Source organism: Hydractinia symbiolongicarpus, chromosome 2 (assembly GCF_029227915.1).
Source record: "Hydractinia symbiolongicarpus strain clone_291-10 chromosome 2, HSymV2.1, whole genome shotgun sequence".
Lineage (NCBI taxonomy): Eukaryota > Metazoa > Cnidaria > Hydrozoa > Anthoathecata > Hydractiniidae > Hydractinia > Hydractinia symbiolongicarpus.
Window position 1 is genome coordinate 34,145,328 of NC_079876.1, and position 19,669 is coordinate 34,164,996.

Consider the following 19,669-nt stretch of genomic DNA (forward strand, 5'->3'; position numbering starts at 1 on the left):
CGATAACGGATAGGATTGGTCCCGCAGAAAAGAACGACTTTTTTTTCTAAATTTTTAAATAAAGCGCTACCACAACGCCCAGTGTAAAAGCTGGTTTCCGGCAATCACCTCAAATTAAGAAGAATGTTTTTTCTTAGAGTCCATTTGTGTCATTTATCACATTGATCAGGTCACGGTCCAAAGTTAGTTCAATTATGTCCCACAGTCAATCGTTTCACTGTTAAAAGCGATGCAACCTAGCAATATGAGATAAATATCGCTAAATACATGTTCGTACGAAAATGTGACCCAATCGATGAAACTCAAACGCACTGACACCGTTAGAAAGTCAATGAAATGTAGTTTTTGAAACTGTCGCTATTTCTTCAGCGCGCGATAACGGCCAGGATTGGTGCCACAGTTAAAAATGACTTATTAATCTAAATTTTTAATTGAAGCGCTACCACAGCGCCCAGTGAAATCGCTGAGTTTCGGCAATCATTTCAAAGTAAGAAGAATGTTATTTCTTGGAGTCCAATTGTCTCACTTTCACATTTATAAGGTCACAGTCCATAATCAGTTCAATTAACTCTCACAGTCAATCGTTTCACTGTTAAAAACCATACAACTTAGTAATGCCGGAAAAATATTGCTAAATACATGTGTGTACGAATATGTGACTCAACCGTTGTAACTCAAACGGATTGATACTGTTAGAAAGTCAATGAAATTTAGTTTTTGAAACTGTCGCTATTTCTTCAGCGCGCGATAACGGCTAGGATTGGTCCCACAGTAAAGAATGTCTTATTTTCCTAAACTTTTAAATGAAGCGCTACCACAGCGCCAAATGTAATCGCTGAATTCCGGCAATCACGTCAAATTAAGAAGAATGTTATTTCTTGGAGTCCAATTGTCTCATTTATCACATTTATCAGGTCACAGTCCAAAGTTAGTTCAATTAAGCCCAACAGTCAATCGTTTCACTGTTAAAAGCCATACAAACTAGTAATATCAAAAAAATATCGCTAAATACATGTTGGTACGAATATGTGACCCAACCGTTGTAACTCTAACGGATTAACACCGTTAGAAAGTCAATGAAATGTAGTTTTTAAAACTGTCGCTATTTCTTTAGCGCGCGATAACGGATAGGATTGGTCCCGCAGAAAAGAACGACTTTTTTTTCTAAATTTTTAAATAAAGCGCTACCACAACGCCCAGTGTAATAGCTGGTTTCCGGCAATCACCTCAAATTAAGAAGAATCTTTTTTCTTGGAGTCCATTTGTGTCATTTATCACATTGATCAGGTCACGGTCCAAAGTTAGTTCAATGAAGTCCCACAGTCAATCGCTTCACTGTTAAAAGCGATGCAACCTAGCAATATGAGATAAATATCGCTAAATACATGTTGGTACGAAAATGTGACCCAACCGATGAAACTCAAACGGACTGACACCGTTAAAAAGTCAATGAAATGTAGTTTTTTAAGCTGTAGCTATTTATTCAGCGCGCGATTAGGGCTAGGATTGGTCCCACAGAAAATTTGACTTATTTATCTAATTTTTTAAATGAAGCGCTACAACATCGCCCAGTGTAATCGCTGAGTTCCGGCAATCACGTCAAATTAAGAAGAATGTTATTTCTTGGAGTCCAATTGTCTCACTTATAACATTTTTAAGGTCACGGTCCAAAATCAGTTCAATTATGTGCCACCGTCAATCGTTTCACTGTTAAAAGCCATACAACCTAGTAATATCAGAAGAATATCACTAAATACATGTTGGTACGAATATGTGACCCAATCGTTGTAACTCAAACGAATTGGCACCGTTAGAAAGTCAATGAAGTGTAGTTTTTGAAACTGTCGCTATTTCTTCAGCGCGCGATAACGGCTAGGATTGGTTCCACAGTAAAGAATGTCTTATTTACTTAAATTTCAAATGAAACGCTACCACAGCGCCAAATGTAATCGCTGAGTTCCGGCAATCACGTCAAATTAAGAAGAATGTTATTTCTTGGAGTCCAATTGTCTCATTTATCACATTTATCAGGTCACAGTCCAAAGTTAGTTCAATTAAGTCCAACAGTCAAACTTTTCACTGTTAAAAGTCATACAACCTATTAATATCAGAAAAATATCGCTAAATACATGTTGGTACGAATATGTGACCCAACCGTTGTAACTCAAGCGGATTAACACCGTTAGAAAGTCAATGAAATGTAATTTTTAAAACTGTCGCTATTTCTTCAGCGCGCGATAAGGGATAGGATTGGTCCTACAGTAAAAAATCACTTTTTATCTTAATTTTTAATTGAAGCGCTACCACAGCGCCCAGTGCAATCGCTGACTTTCAGGAATCATTTCATATTAAGAAGAATGTTATTTCTTGGAGTCCAATTGTCTCACTATCAAATTTATAAGGTCAAAGTCCATATTCAGTTCAATTAAATCCCACAGTCAATCGTTTCACTGTTAAAAGCCATACAACCTAGTAATATCAGAAGAATATCACTAAATACATGTTGGTACGAATATGTGACCCAATCGTTGTAACTCAAACGAATTGGCACCGTTAGAAAGTCAATGAAGTGTAGTTTTTGAAACTGTCGCTATTTCTTCAGCGCGCAATAACGGATAGGATTGGTCCCGCAGAAAATACCGACTTTTTTTTCTAAATTTTTAAATAAAGCGCTACCACAACGCCCAGTGTAATAGCTGGTTTCCGGCAATCACCTCAAATTAAGAAGAATGTTTTTTCTTAGAGTCCATTTGTGTCATTTATCACATTGATCAGGTCACGGTGCAAAGTTAGTTCAATTAAGTCCCACAGTCCATCGTTTCACTGTTAAAAGCGATGCAACCTAGCAATATCAGATAAATATCGCTAATTACATGTTGGTACGAAAATGTGACCCAACCGTTGAAACTCAAACGGACTGACACCGTTAAAAAGTCAATGAAATGTAGCTTTTGAAGCTGTAGCTATTTCTTCAGCGCGCGATAAGGGCAAGGATTGGTCCCACAGAAAATTTGACTTATTTATCCAATTTTTATATGAAGCGCTACCACAGCGCCCAGTGTAATCGCTGATTTGCGGTAATCACTTCAAATTAAGAAAATGTTTTTTCTTGGAGTCCATTTGTGTCATCTATCACATTGATCAGGTCACAGTCCAAAGTTAGTTCAATTAAATCCCACAGTCCATCGTTTCACTGTTAAAAGCGATGCAACCTAGCATTGTCAGATAAATATCGCTAAATACATGTTGGTACGAAAATGTGACCCAACCGTTGAAACTCAAACGGACTGACACCGTTAAAAAGTCAATGAAATGTAGCTTTTGAAGCTGTAGCTATTTCTTCAGCGCGCGATAAGGGCTAGGATTGGTCCCACAGAAAATTTGACTTATTTATCTAATTTTTTAAATGAAGCGCTACAACATCGCCCAGTGTAATCGCTGAGTTCCGGCAATCACGTCAAATTAAGAAGAATGTTATTTCTTGGAGTCCAATTGTCTCACTTATAACATTTAAAAGGTCACGGTCCAAAATCAGTTCAATTATGTGCCAAAGTCAACGTTTCACTCTTAAAAGCCATACAACCTAGTAATATCAGAAAAATATCGCTAAATACAAGTTGGTAGGAATATGTGACCCAACCGTTGTAACTCAAACGGATTAACACCGTTAGAAAGTCAATGAAATGTAGTTTTTAAAACTGTCGCTATTTCTTCAGCGCGCGATAAGGGATAGGATTGGTCCCACAGTAAAGAATGCCTTATTTACCTAAACTTTTAAATGAAGCGCTACCACAGCGCCAAACGTAATCGCTGAATTCCGGCAATCACGTCAAATTAAGAAGAATGTTATTTTTTGGAGTCCAATTGTCTCATTTATCACATTTATCAGGTCACAGTCCATAGTTAGTTCAATTAAGTGCAACAGTCAATCGTTTCACTGTTAAAAGCCATACAACCTAGTAATATCAGAAAAATATCGCTAAGTACATGTTGGTACGAATATGTGACCCAACCGTTGAAACTCAAACGCACTGACACCGTTAGAAAGTCAATGAAATGTAGTTTTTGAAACTGTCGCTATTTCTTCAGCGCGCGATAACGGCCAGGATTGGTCCCACAGTTAAAAATGACTTATTAATCTAAATTTTTTATTGAAGCGCTACCACAGCGCCCAGTGAAATCGCTGAGTTTCGGCAATCATTTCAAATTAAGAAGAATGTTATTTCTTGGAGTCCAATTGTCTCACTTTCACATTTATAAGGTCACAGTCCATAATCAGTTCAATTAACTCTCACAGTCAATCGTTTCACTGTTAAAAGCCATACAACTTAGTAATGCCGGAAAAATATTGCTAAATACATGTTTGTACGAATATGTGACTCAACCGTTGTAACTCAAACGGATTGATACTGTTAGAAAGTCAATGAAATTTAGTTTTTGAAACTGTCGCTATTTCTTCAGCGCGCGATAACGGCTAGGATTGGTCCCACAGTAAAGAATGTCTTATTTTCCTAAACTTTTAAATGAAGCGCTACCACAGCGCCAAATGTAATCGCTGAATTCCGGCGATCACGTCAAATTAAGAAGAATGTTATTTCTTGAAGTCCAATTGTCTCATTTATCACATTTATCAGGTCACAGTCCAAAGTTAGTTCAATTAAGCCCAACAGTCAATCGTTTCACTGTTAAAAGCCATACAACCTAGTAATATCAAAAAAATATCGCTAAATACATGTTGGTACGAATATGTGACCCAACCGTTGTAACTCAAACGGATTAACACCGTTAGAAAGTCAATGAAATGTAGTTTTTAAAACTGTCGCTATTTCTTTAGCGCGCGATAACGGATAGGATTGGTCCCGCAGAAAAGAACGACTTTTTTTTCTAAATTTTTAAATAAAGCGCTACCACAACGCCCAGTGTAAAAGCTGGTTTCCGGCAATCACCTCAAATTAAGAAGAATGTTTTTTCTTAGAGTCCATTTGTGTCATTTATCACATTGATCAGGTCACGGTCCAAAGTTAGTTCAATTATGTCCCACAGTCAATCGTTTCACTGTTAAAAGCGATGCAACCTAGCAATATGAGATAAATATCGCTAAATACATGTTCGTACGAAAATGTGACCCAATCGATGAAACTCAAACGCACTGACACCGTTAGAAAGTCAATGAAATGTAGTTTTTGAAACTGTCGCTATTTCTTCAGCGCGCGATAACGGCCAGGATTGGTGCCACAGTTAAAAATGACTTATTAATCTAAATTTTTAATTGAAGCGCTACCACAGCTCCCAGTGAAATCGCTGAGTTTCGGCAATCATTTCAAAGTAAGAAGAATGTTATTTCTTGGAGTCCAATTGTCTCACTTTCACATTTATAAGGTCACAGTCCATAATCAGTTCAATTAACTCTCACAGTCAATCGTTTCACTGTTAAAAACCATACAACTTAGTAATGCCGGAAAAATATTGCTAAATACATGTTTGTACGAATATGTGACTCAACCGTTGTAACTCAAACGGATTGATACTGTTAGAAAGTCAATGAAATTTAGTTTTTGAAACTGTCGCTATTTCTTCAGCGCGCGATAACGGCTAGGATTGGTCCCACAGTAAAGAATGTCTTATTTTCCTAAACTTTTAAATGAAGCGCTACCACAGCGCCAAATGTAATCGCTGAATTCCGGCGATCACGTCAAATTAAGAAGAATGTTATTTCTTGAAGTCCAATTGTCTCATTTATCACATTTATCAGGTCACAGTCCAAAGTTAGTTCAATTAAGCCCAACAGTCAATCGTTTCACTGTTAAAAGCCATACAACCTAGTAATATCAAAAAAATATCGCTAAATACATGTTGGTACGAATATGTGACCCAACCGTTGTAACTCAAACGGATTAACACCGTTAGAAAGTCAATGAAATGTAGTTTTTAAAACTGTCGCTATTTCTTTAGCGCGCGATAACGGATAGGATTGGTCCCGCAGAAAAGAACGACTTTTTTTTCTAAATTTTTAAATAAAGCGCTACCACAACGCCCAGTGTAAAAGCTGGTTTCCGGCAATCACCTCAAATTAAGAAGAATGTTTTTTCTTAGAGTCCATTTGTGTCATTTATCACATTGATCAGGTCACGGTCCAAAGTTAGTTCAATTATGTCCCACAGTCAATCGTTTCACTGTTAAAAGCGATGCAACCTAGCAATATGAGATAAATATCGCTAAATACATGTTCGTACGAAAATGTGACCCAATCGATGAAACTCAAACGCACTGACACCGTTAGAAAGTCAATGAAATGTAGTTTTTGAAACTGTCGCTATTTCTTCAGCGCGCGATAACGGCCAGGATTGGTGCCACAGTTAAAAATGACTTATTAATCTAAATTTTTAATTGAAGCGCTACCACAGCGCCCAGTGAAATCGCTGAGTTTCGGCAATCATTTCAAAGTAAGAAGAATGTTATTTCTTGGAGTCCAATTGTCTCACTTTCACATTTATAAGGTCACAGTCCATAATCAGTTCAATTAACTCTCACAGTCAATCGTTTCACTGTTAAAAACCATACAACTTAGTAATGCCGGAAAAATATTGCTAAATACATGTGTGTACGAATATGTGACTCAACCGTTGTAACTCAAACGGATTGATACTGTTAGAAAGTCAATGAAATTTAGTTTTTGAAACTGTCGCTATTTCTTCAGCGCGCGATAACGGCTAGGATTGGTCCCACAGTAAAGAATGTCTTATTTTCCTAAACTTTTAAATGAAGCGCTACCACAGCGCCAAATGTAATCGCTGAATTCCGGCAATCACGTCAAATTAAGAAGAATGTTATTTCTTGGAGTCCAATTGTCTCATTTATCACATTTATCAGGTCACAGTCCAAAGTTAGTTCAATTAAGCCCAACAGTCAATCGTTTCACTGTTAAAAGCCATACAAACTAGTAATATCAAAAAAATATCGCTAAATACATGTTGGTACGAATATGTGACCCAACCGTTGTAACTCTAACGGATTAACACCGTTAGAAAGTCAATGAAATGTAGTTTTTAAAACTGTCGCTATTTCTTTAGCGCGCGATAACGGATAGGATTGGTCCCGCAGAAAAGAACGACTTTTTTTTCTAAATTTTTAAATAAAGCGCTACCACAACGCCCAGTGTAATAGCTGGTTTCCGGCAATCACCTCAAATTAAGAAGAATGTTTTTTCTTAGAGTCCATTTGTGTCATTTATCACATTGATCAGGTCACGGTCCAAAGTTAGTTCAATGAAGTCCCACAGTCAATCGCTTCACTGTTAAAAGCGATGCAACCTAGCAATATGAGATAAATATCGCTAAATACATGTTGGTACGAAAATGTGACCCAACCGATGAAACTCAAACGGACTGACACCGCTAAAAAGTCAATGAAATGTAGTTTTTTAAGCTGTAGCTATTTATTCAGCGCGCGATTAGGGCTAGGATTGGTCCCACAGAAAATTTGACTTATTTATCTAATTTTTTAAATGAAGCGCTACAACATCGCCCAGTGTAATCGCTGAGTTCCGGCAATCACGTCAAATTAAGAAGAATGTTATTTCTTGGAGTCCAATTGTCTCACTTATAACATTTTTAAGGTCACGGTCCAAAATCAGTTCAATTATGTGCCACCGTCAATCGTTTCACTGTTAAAAGCCATACAACCTAGTAATATCAGAAAAATATCGCTAAATACATGTTGGTACGAATATGTAACCCAACCGTTGTAACTCAAACGGATTAACACCGTTAGAAAGTCAATGAAATGTAGTTTTTAAAACTGTCGCTATTTCTTCAGCGCGCGATAACGGATAGGATTGGTCCCACAGAAAAAAACGACTTATTTATCTAAATTTTTAAAAGAAGCGCTACCACAGCGCCCAGTGTAATCGCTGATTTGCGGTAATCACTTCAAATTAAGAAAATGTTTTTTCTTGGAGTCCATTTGTGTCATTTATCACATTGATCAGGTCACGGTCCAAAGTTTGTTCAATTAAGTCCCACAGTCAATCGTTTCACTGTTAAAAGTCATACAACCTAGTAATATCAGAAAAATATCGCTAAATACATGTTGGTACGAATATGTGACCCAACCGTTGTAACTCAAACGGATTAACACCGTTAGAAAGTCAATGAAATGTAGTTTTTAAAACTGTCGCTATTTTTTCAGCGCGCGATAACGGATAGGATTGGTCCCACAGAAAAGAATGACTTATTTATCTCAATTTTTAAATGAAGCGCTACCACAGCGCCCAGTGTAATCGCTGATTTGCGGTAATCAGTCAAATTAAGAAAATGTTTTTTCTTGGAGTCCATTTGTGTCATCTATCACATTGATCAGGTCACAGTCCAAAGTTAGTTCAATTAAATCCCACAGTCAATCGTTTCACTGTTAAAAGCGATGCAATCTAGTAATATCAGATAAATATCGCTAAATACATGTTGGTACGAATATGTGACCCAACCGTTGTAACTCAAACGGATTAACACCGTTAGAAATTCAATGAAATGTAGTTTTTAAAACTGTCGCTATTTCTTCAGCGCGCGATAACGGATAGGATTGGTCCCACAGAAAAGAACGACTTATTTATCTAAATTTTTAAATGAAGCGCTACCACAGCGCCCAGTGTAATCGCTGATTTGCGGTAATCACTTCAAATTAAGAAAATGTTTTTTCTTGCAGTCCATTTGTGTCATCTATCACATTGATCAGGTCACAGTCCAAAGTTAGTTCAATTAAATCCCACAGTCAATCGGTTCACTGTTAAAAGCGATGCAATCTAGTAATATCAGATAAATATCGCTAAATACATGTTGGTACGAATATGTGACCCAACCGTTGAAACTCAAACGAACTGACACCGTTAGAAAGTCAATGAAATGTAGTTTTTGAAACTGTCGCTATTTCTTCAGCGCGCGATATCGGATAGGATTGGTCCCACAGTAAAAAACGACTTATTTATCTAAATTTTTAAATAAGGTGCTACCACAACGTCTAGTGTAATCGCTGAGCTCCGGCAATCACGTCAAATTAAGAAGAATGTTTTTTCTTGGAGTCCATTTGTGTCATTTATCACATTGATCAGGTCACGGTCCAAAGTTAGTTCAATTAAGTCCCACAGTCAATCGTTTCACTGTTAAAAGCGATGCAACCTAGCAATATCAGATAAATATCGCTAAAGACATGTTGGTACGAAAATGTGACCCAACCGTTGAAACTCAAACGAACTGACACCGTTAAAAAGTCAATGAAATGTAGTTTCTTAAGCTGTAGCTATTTCTTCAGCGCGCGATAAGGGCTAGGATTGGTCCCACAGTAAAATTTGACTTATTTATCTAATTTTTTAAATGAAGTGCTACCACAGCGCCCAGTGTAATCGCTGAGTTCCGGCAATCACGTCAAACTAAGAAGAATGTTTTTTCTTGGAGTCCATTTGTATCATTTATCACATTGATCAGGTCACGGTCCAAAATCAGTTCAATTATGTGCCACAGTCAATCGGTTCACTGTTAAAAGCGATGCAATCTAGTAATATCAGATAAATATCGCTAAATATATTTTGGTACGAATATGTGACCTAACCGTTGAAACTCAAACGAACTGACACCGTTAGAAAGTCAATGAAATGTAGTTTTTGAAACTGTCGCTATTTCTTCAGCGCGCGACATCGGATAGGATTGGTCCCACAGTAAAAAACGACTTATTTATCTAAATTTTTAAATAAGGTGCTACCACAACGTCTAGTGTAATCGCTGAGCTCCGGCAATCACGTCAAATTAAGAAGAATGTTAATTCTTGGAGTCCAATTGTCTCAATTATAACATTTATAAGGTCACAGTCCAAAATCAGTTCAATTAAGTCTCACAGTCAATCGTTTCACTGTTAAAAGCCATACAACTTAGTAATACCGAAAAAATATCGCTAAATACATGTTGGTACGAATATGTGACCCAACCGTTGTAACTCAAACGGATTGACACCGTTAGAACTTCAATGAAGTGTAGTTTTTGAAACTGTCGCTATTTCTTCAGCGCGCGATAACGAATAAGATTGGTCCCACAGTAAAGAACGACTTATTTATCTTAATTTTTAAATAAAGCGCCACCACAACGCCCAGTGTAATCGCTGATTTCCGTCAATCACGTCAAATTAAGAAAATGTTTTTTCTTGGAGTCCTTTGTGTCATCTATCACATTGATCAGATCACAGTCCAAAGTTAGTTTAATTAAGTCCCAGAGTCAATCGTTTCACTGTTAAAAGCGATGCATTCTAGTAATATCAGATAAACATCGCTAAATACATGTTGGTACGAATATGTGACCCAACCGTTGAAACTCAAACAAACTGACACCGTTTGAAAGTCAATGAAATGTAGTTTTTGAAACTGTCGCTATTTCTTCAGCGCGCGATAACGGCCAGGATTGGTCCAACAGTTAAAAATGACTTATTAATCTAAATTTTTAATGGAAGCGCTACCACAGCGCCCAGTGAAATCGCTGAGTTTCGGCAATCATTTCAAATTAAGAAGAATGGTAATTCTTGGAGTCCAATTCTCTCACTTATCACATTCATCAGGTCACAAACCAAAGTTAGTTCAATTAAGTCCCACATTCAATCGTTTCACTGTTAAAACCGATGCAACCTAGTAATAACAGATAAATATCGCTAAATACATGTTGGTACGAATATGTGACGCAACCGTTGTAACTGAAGCGGATTGATACCGTTAGAAAGTTAATGAAATGTAGCTCTTGAAAGTGTCGCTATTTTTTCAGGGCGCGATAACGGCTAGGATTGGTCCCACAGTAAAAATGACTTATTTATCTAAATTTTTAAATCAAGCGCGACCTCAGCGCCCAGTGTAATCGCTGAGTTCCGGCAAGCACATCAAATTAAGAAGAATGTTATTTCTTGGAGACCAGTTGTCCCATTTATTACATTTATCAGGTCGCAGTACAAAATTAGTTTAATTAAGTCTCACAGTCAATCGTTTCATTGTTAAAAGCGATGCAATCTAGTAATATCAGAAAAATGTCGCTAAATACATGTTGGTACGAATATGTGACCCAACCTTTGTAAATCAAACGGACTGACACCGTTAGAAAGTCAATGAAATGTAGTTTTGGAAACTGTCGCTATTTCTTCAGCGCGCGATAACGGATAGGATTGGTCCCGCAGTAAAGAACGACTTATTTATCTAAAATTTTATACAAAGCGCTACCACAACGCCCAGTGTAATCGCTGATTTCCGGCAATCACGTCAAATTAAGAAGAATGTTTTTTCTTGGAGTACATTTGTGTCATTCATCACATTGATCAGGTCACGGTCCAAAATAAGTTCAATTATGTGCCACAGTCAATCGTTTCACTGTTAAAAGCCATACAACCTAGTAATATCAGAAAAATATCGCTAAATACATGTTGGTACGAATATGTGACCCAGCCGTTGTAACTCAAACGGATTAACACCGTTAGAAAGTCAATGAAATGTAGTTTTTGAAACTGTTGCTATTTCTTCAACGCGCGATAACGGCCAGGATTGGTCCCACAGTAAAAAATAACGTATTAATCTACATTTTTAATTGAAGCGCTACACACAGGGCCCAGTGAAATCGCTGAGTTTCGGCAATCATTTGAAATTAAGAAGAATGTTATTTCTTGGAGTCCAATTGTCTCACTTTCACATTTATAAGGTCACAGTCCATAATCAGTTCAATTAAGTCTCACAGTCAATCGTTTCACTGTTAAAAGCCATACAACTTAGTAATACCGGAAAAATATCGCTAAATACATGTTGGTACGAATATGTGACCCAACCGTTGTAACTCAAACGGATTGACACCGTTAGAACGTCAATGAAGTGTAGTTTTTGAAACTGTCGCTATTTCTTCAGCGCGCGATAACGGTTAGAATTGGTCCCACAGTAAAAAACGACTTATTTATCTAAATTTTTAAAAAAGGTGCTACCACAACGCCTAGTGTAATCGCTGAGCTCCGGCAATCACGTCAAATTAAGAAGAATGTTTTTTCTTGGAGTCCATTTGTGTCATTTATCACATTGATCATGTCGCGGTCCAAAGTTAGTTCAATTAAGTCCCACAGTCAATCGTTTCACTGTTAAAGGCGATGCAACCTAGTAATATTAGATAAATATCGCTAAATACATGTTGGTACGAAAATGTGACCCAACCGTTGAAACTCAAACGGACTGAGACCGTTACAAAGTCAATGAAATGTAGTTTTTGAAGCTTTAGCTACTTCTTCAGCGCGCGATAACGGCTAGGATTGGTCCCACAGTAAAATTTGACTTATTTATCTAATTTTTTAAATGAAGTGCTACCACAGCGCCCAGTGTAATCGCTGAGTTCCGGCAATCACTTTAAACTAAGAAGAATGTTATTTCTTGGAGTCCAATTGTCTCAATTATAACATTTATAAGGTCACAGTCCAAAATCAGTTCAATTATGTGCCACAGTCAATCGTTTCACTGTTAAAAGCCATACAACCTAGTAATATCAGAAAAATATCGCTAAATACATGTTGGTACGAATATGTGACCCAAGCGTTGTAACTCAAACGGATTAACACCGTTAGAAAGTCAATGAAATGTAGTTTTTGAAACTGTCGCTATTTCTTCAGCGTGCGATAACAGATAGGATTGATCCCACAGAAAAGAACGACTTATTTATCTAAATTTTTATATGAAGCGCTACCACAGCGCCCCGTGTAATCGCTGATTTGCAGTAATCAAGTCAAATTAAGAAGAACGTTTTTTCTGGGAGTCAATTTGTGTCATCTATCACATTGATCAGGTCACAGTCCAAAGTTAGTTCAATTAAGTACCACAGTCAATCGTTTCACTGTTAAAAGCGATGCAACCTAGTAATATCAGATAAATATCGCTAAATACATGTTGGTACGAATATGTGACCCAACTGTTGAAACTCAAACGAACTGACACCGTTAGAAAGTCAATGAAATGTAGTTTTAGAAACTGTCGCTATTTCTTCAGCGCGCGATAACGGCCAGGATTGGTCCCACAGTAAAAAATAACTTATTAATCTACATTTTTAATTGAAGCGCTACACACAGGGCCCAGTGAAATCGCTGAGTTTCGGCAATCATTTCAAATTAAGAAGAATGTTATTTCTTGGAGTCCAATTGTCTCACTTTCACATTTATAAGGTCACAGTCCATATTCAGTTCAATTAAGTCTCACAGTCAATCGTTTCACTGTTAAAAGCCATACAACTTAGTAATACCGGAAAAATATCGCTAAATACATGTTGGTACGAATATGTGACCCAACCGTTGTAACTCAAACGGATTGACACCGTTAGCACGTCAATGAAGTGTAGTTTTTGAAACTGTCGCTATTTCTTCAGCGCGCGATAACGGATAGGATTGGTCCCACAGTTAAGAACGACTTATTTATCTAAATTTTTAAATAAAGTGCTACCACAACTCCCAGTGTAATCGCTGAGTTCCGGCAAACACGTCAAATTAGGAAGAATGTTATTTCTTGGAGTCCAATTGTCTCATTTATCACATTTATCAGGTTAAAGTCCAAAGTTAGTTCAATCAAGTCCCACAGTCAATCGTTTCACTGTTAAAAGCCATACAACCTAGTAATATCAGAAAAATATCGCTAAATACATGTTGGTACGAATATGTGACCCAACCGTTGTAACTCAAACGGATTGACACCGTTAGAAAGTCAATGAAGTGTAGTTTTTGAAACTGTCGCTATTTCTTCAGCGCGCGATAACGGATAAGATTGGTCCCACAGTAAAGAACGACTTATTTATCTAAATTTTTAAATAAAGCGCCACCACAACGCCCAGTGTGATCGCTGATTTCCGGCAATCACGTCAAATTAAGAAGAATGTTTTTTCTTGGAGTCCATTTGTGTCATTTATCACATTGTTCAGGTCACGGTCCAAACTGAGTTCAATTAACTCCCACAGTCAATCGTTTCACTGTTAAAAGCGATGCAACCTAGTAATATCAGATAAATATCGCTAAATACATGTTGCTACGAATATGTGACCCAACTGTTGAAACTCAAACGAACTGACACCGTTAGAAAGTCAATGAAATGTAGTTTAAGAAACTGTCGCTATTTCTTCAGCGCGCGATAACGGCCAGGATTGGTCCCACAGTAAAAAATAACTTATTAATTTACATTTTTAATTGAAGCGCTACACACAACGCCCAGTGTAATCGCTGATTTCCGGCAATCACGTCAAATTAAGAAGAATGTTTTTTCTTAGAGTCCATTTGTGTCATTTATCACATTGATCAGGTCACGGTCCAAAGTTAGTTCAATTATGTCCCACAGTCAATCGTTTCACTGTTAAAAGCGATGCAACCTAGCAATATGAGATAAATATCGCTAAATACATGTTCGTACGAAAATGTGACCCAATCGATGAAACTCAAACGCACTGACACCGTTACAAAGTCAATGAAATGTAGTTTTTGAAACTGTCGCTATTTCTTCAGCGCGCGATAACGGCCAGGATTGGTGCCACAGGTAAAAATGACTTATTAATCTAAATTTTTAATTGAAGCACTACCACAGCGCCCAGTGAAATCGCTGAGTTTCGGCAATCATTTCAAAGTAAGAAGAATGTTATTTCTTGGAGTCCAATTGTCTCACTTTCACATTTATAAGGTCACAGTCCATAATCAGTTCAATTAAGTCTCACAGTCAATCGTTTTACTGTTAAAAGCCATACAACTTAGTAATACCCGAAAAATATCGCTAAATACATGTTGGTACGAATATGTGACGCAACCGTTGTAGCTCAAACGGATTGACACCGTTAGAACGTCAATGAAGTGTAGTTTTTGAAACTGTCGCTATTTCTTCAGCGCGCGATAACGGATAAGATTGGTCCCACAGTAAAGAACGACTTATTTATCTAAATTTTTAAATAAAGTGCCACCACAACGCCCAGTGTAATCGCCGATTTCCGGCAATCACGTCAAATTAAGAAGAATGTTTTTTCTTGGAGTGCATTTGTGTCATTTATCACATTGTTCAGGTCACGGTCCAAACTGAGTTCAATTAAGTCCCACAGTCAATCGTTTCACTGTTAAAAGCGATGCAACCTAGTAATATCAGACCATTATCGCTAAATACATGTTGGTACGAAAATGTGACCCAACCGTTGAAACTCAAACGGACTGACACCGTTAAATCGTCAATGAAATGTAGTTTTTGAAGCTGTCGCTATTTCTTCAACGCGCGATAACGGCTAGGATTGGTCCCACAATAAAAAATGACTTTTTATCTTAATTTTTAATTGAAGCGCTACCACAGCGCCCAGTGTAATCGCTGAGTTTCAGAAATCATTTCATTTTGAGAAGAATGTTATTTCTTGGAGTCCAATTGTGTCACTATCACATTTATAAGGTGAAAGTCCATAATCAGTTCAGTTAAATCCCACAGTCAATCGTTTCACTGTTAAAAGTCATGCAACCTAGTAATATCAGAAAAATATCGCTAAATACATGTTGGTACGAATATGTGACCCAACCGTTGTAACTCAAACGGATTAACACCGTTAGAAAGTCAATGAAATGTAGTTTTTAAAACTGTCGCTATTTCTTCAGCGCGCGATAACGGATAGGATTGGTCCCACAGAAAAGAACGACTTATTTATCTAAATTTTTAAATAAAGTGCCACCACAACGCCCAGAGTAATCGCTGATTTGCGGTAATCACGTCAAATTAAGAGAATGTTTTTTCTTGGAGTCCATTTGTGTCATCTATCACATTGATCAGGTCACAGTCAAAAGTTTGTTCAATTAAGTCCCAGAGTCAATCCTTTCACTGTTAAAAGCGATGCAATCTAGGAATATCAGATAAATATCGCTAAATACATGTTGGTACGAATATGTGACCCAACCGTTGAAACTCAAACGAACTAACACCGTTTGAAAGTCAATGAAATGTAGTTTTTGAAACTGTCGCTATTTCTTCAGCGCGCGATAACGGCCAGGATTGGTCCAACAGTTAAAAATGACTTGTTAATCTAAATTTTTAATTGAAGCGCTACCACAGCGCCCAGTGAAATCGCTGAGTTTCGGCAATCATTTCAAACTAAGAAGAATGTTATTTCTTGGAGTCCAATTGTCTTACTTTCACATTTATAAGGTCACAGTCCATAATCAGTTCAATTAAGTCTCACAGTCAATCGTTTCACTGTTAAAAGCCATACAACCTAGTAATATCAGAAAAATATCGCTAAATACATGTTAGTACGAATATGTGACCCAACCATTGTAAATCAAACGGACTGACACCGTTAGAAAGTCAATGAAGTGTAGTTTTGGAAACTGTCGCTATTTCTTCAGCGCGCGATAACGTTTAGGATTGGTCCCACAGTAAAGAACGACTTATTTATCTAAATTTTTATATAAAGCGCTACAACAACGCCCAGTGTAATCGCTGATTTCCGGCAATCACGTCAAATTAAGAAGAAAGTTTTTTCTTGGAGTCCATTTGTGTCATTTATCACATTGATCAGGTCACGGTCCAAAATCAGTTCAATTATGTGCCACAGTCAATCGTTTCACTGTTAAAAGCCATACAACCTATTAATATCAGAAAAATATCGCTAAATACATGTTGGTACGAATATGTTACCCAACCGTTGTAACTCAAAGGGATTAACACCGTTAGAAAGTCAATGAAATTTAGTTTTTGAAACTGTTGCTATTTCTTCAGCGCGTGATAACGGATAGGATTGGTCCCACTGAAAAGAACGACTTATTTATCTAAATTTTTAAATGAAGCGCTACCACAGCGCCCAGTGTAATCGCTGAGTTCCGGCAATCACGTCAAATTAAGAAGAATGTTATTTCTTGGAGTCCAATTGTCTCACTTATAACATTTATAAGGTCACGGTCGAAAATCAGTTCAATTATGTGCCACAGTCAATCGTTTCACTGTTAAAAGCGATGCAATCTAGTAATATCAGAAAAATGTCGCTAAATACATGTTGGTACGAATATGTGACCCAACCGTTGTAACTCAAACGGATTAACACCGTTAGAAAGTCAATGAAATGTAGTTTTTGGAACTGTTGCTATTTCTTCAGCGCGTGATAACGGATAGGATTGGTCCCACTAAAAAGAACAACTTATTTATCTGAATTTTTAAATGAAGCGCTACCACAGCGCCCAGTGTAATCGCTTATTGCGGTAATCACGTCAAATTAAGAAGAATGTTTTATCTTGGAGTCCATTTGTGTCATCTATCACATTGATCAGGTCACAGTCCAAAGTTAGTTTAATTAAGTCCCACAGTCAATCGTTTCACTGTTAAAAGCGATGCAACCTAGTAAAATCAGATAAATATCGCTAAATACATGTTGGTACGAATATGTGACCCAACCGTTAAAACTCAAACGAACTGACACCGTTAGAAAGTCAATGAAATGTAGTTTTTGAAACTGTCGCTATTTCTTCAGCGCGCGATAACGGATAGGATTGGTCCCACAGAAAAAAACGACTTATTTATCTAAATTTTTAAATAAAGCGCTACTACAGCGCCCTGTGTAATAGCTGATTTCCGGCAATCACGACAAATTAAGAAGAATATTCTTTCCTGGAGTCCAATTGTCTCACTTTCACATTTATAAGGTCACAGTCCATAATCAGTTGAATTAAATCCCACAGCAATCGTTTCACTGTTAAAAGCCATACAACCTAGTAATATCACAAAAATATCGCTAAGTACATGTTGGTACGAATATGTGACCCAACCGTTGTAACTCAAACGGATTGACACCGTTAGAACGTCAATGAAGTGTAGTTTTTGAAACTGTCGCTATTTCTTCAGCGCGCGATAACGGATAGGATTGGTCCCACAGTAAAAAACGACTTATTTATCTAAATTATTAAATAAGGTGCTACCACAACGCCTAGTGTAATCGCTGAGCTCCGGCAATCACGTCAAATTAAGAAGAATGTTTTTTCTTGGAGTCCATTTGTGACATTTATCACATTGATCAGGTCACGGTCCAAAGTTAGTTCAATTAAGTCCCACAGTCAATCGTTTCACTGTTAAAGGCGATGCAACCTAGTAATATTAGATAAATATCGCTAAATACATGTTGGTACGAAAATGTGACCCAACCGTTGAAACTCAAACGGATTGACACCGTTAGAACGTCAATGAAGTGTAGTTTTTGAAACTGTCGCTATTTCTTCAGCGTGCGATAACGGATAGGATAGGTCCCACAGTAAAGAACGACTTATTTATCTAAATTTTTAAATAAAGTGCTACCACAACGCCCAGTGTAATCGCTGAGTTCCGGCAAACACGTCAAATTAGGAAGAATGTTATTTCTTGGAATCCAATTGTCTCATTTATCACATTTATCAGGTTAAAGTCCAAAGTTAGTTCAATCAAGTCCCACAGTCAATCGTTTCACTGTTAAAAGCCATACAACCTAGTAATATCAGAAAAATATCGCTAAATACATGTTGGTACGAATATGTGACCCAACCGTTGTAACTCAAACGGATTGACACCGTTAGAAAGTCAATGAAGTGTAGTTTTTGAAACTGTCGCTATTTCTTCAGCGCGCGATAACGGATAAGATTGGTCCCACAGTAAAGAACGACTTATTTATCTAAATTTTTAAATAAAGCGCCACCACAACGCCCAGTGTAATCGCTGATTTCCGGCAATAACGTCAAATTAAGAAGAATGTTTTTTCTTGGAGTCCATTTGTGTCATTTATCACATTGATCAGGTCACGGTCCAAACTGAGTTCAATTAAGTCCCACAGTCAATCGTTTCACTGTTAAAAGCGATGCAACCTAGTAATATCAGATAATTATCGCTGAATACATGTTGGTACGAAAATGTGACCCAACCGTTGAAACTCAAACGGACTGACACCGTTAAAAAGTCAATGAAATGTAGTTTTTGAAGCTGTCGCTATTTCTTCAGCGAGCGATAACGGCTAGGATTGGTCCCACATTAAAAAATGACTTTTTATCTTAATTTTTAATTGAAGCGCTACCACAGCGCCCAGTGTAATCGCTGAGTTTCAGAAATCATTTCATTTTAAGAAGAATGTTATTTCTTGGAGTCCAATTGTGTCACTATCACATTTATAAGGTCAAAGTCCATAATCAGTTCAATTAAATCCCACAGTCAATCGTTTCACTGTTAAAAGCCATACAACCTAGTAATATCAGAACAATATCGCTAAATACATGTTGGTACGAATATGTGACCCAACCGTTGTAACTCAAACGGATTAACACCGTTAAAAAGTCAATGAAATGTAGTTTTTAAAACCGTCGCTATTTCTTCAGCGCGCGATAACGGATAGGATTGGTCCCACCGAAAAGAACGACTTATTTATCTAAATTTTTAAATGAAGCGGTACCACAGCGCCCAGTGTAATCGCTGATTTGCGGTAATCACGTCAAATTAAGAAAACGTTTTTTCTTGGAGTCCATTTTTGTCATCTATCACATTGATCAGGTCACAGTCCAAAGTTAGTTCAATTAAGTCCCAGAGTCAATCGTTTCACTGTTAAAAGCGATGCAATCTAGTAATATCAGATAAATATCGCTAAATACATGTTGGTACGAATATGTGACCCAACCGTTGAAACTC